A 697-nucleotide genomic window follows, 5' to 3' on the forward strand; every position below is an offset into this window, starting at 1 on the left:
CACAACATGACTGAACATCAGGTTCCTGAACATAACATTAGTGAACACCAGGTTCCTGAACACAACATGACTGAACACCAGGTTCCTGAAAATAACATGACTGAACACCAGGTTCCTGAACACAACATGACTGAACACAACATGACTGAACACAACATGACTGAACATCAGGTTCCTGAACATAACATTAGTGAACACCAGGTTCCTGAACACAACATGACTGAACACCAGGTTCCTGAACACAACATGACTGAACACCAGGTTCCTGAACACAACATGACTGAACACAACATGACTGAACACAACAAGACTGAACATCAGGTTCCTGAACATAACATTAGTGAACATCAGGTTCCTGAACAAAACATTACTAAACACCAGGTTCCTGAACACAACATGACTAAACACCAGGTTCCTGAACACAACATGACTGAACACCAGGTGCCTGAACATAACTTTAGTGAACACCAGGTTCCTGAACGCAACATGACTGAACACAACATGACTGAACATCAGGTTCCTGAACACAACATGCCTGAACACAACACGCCTGAACACCAGGTGCCTGAACACAACATGACGGAACATCAGGTTCCTGAACATAACATTACTGAACACCAGGTTCCTGAACACAACATGACTGAACACAACATGACTGAACACAACATGACTGAACACAACATGACTGAACACAACA

This window comes from Austrofundulus limnaeus, unplaced genomic scaffold (genome assembly GCF_001266775.1).
Source record: "Austrofundulus limnaeus strain Quisiro unplaced genomic scaffold, Austrofundulus_limnaeus-1.0 Scaffold4992, whole genome shotgun sequence".
Lineage (NCBI taxonomy): Eukaryota > Metazoa > Chordata > Actinopteri > Cyprinodontiformes > Rivulidae > Austrofundulus > Austrofundulus limnaeus.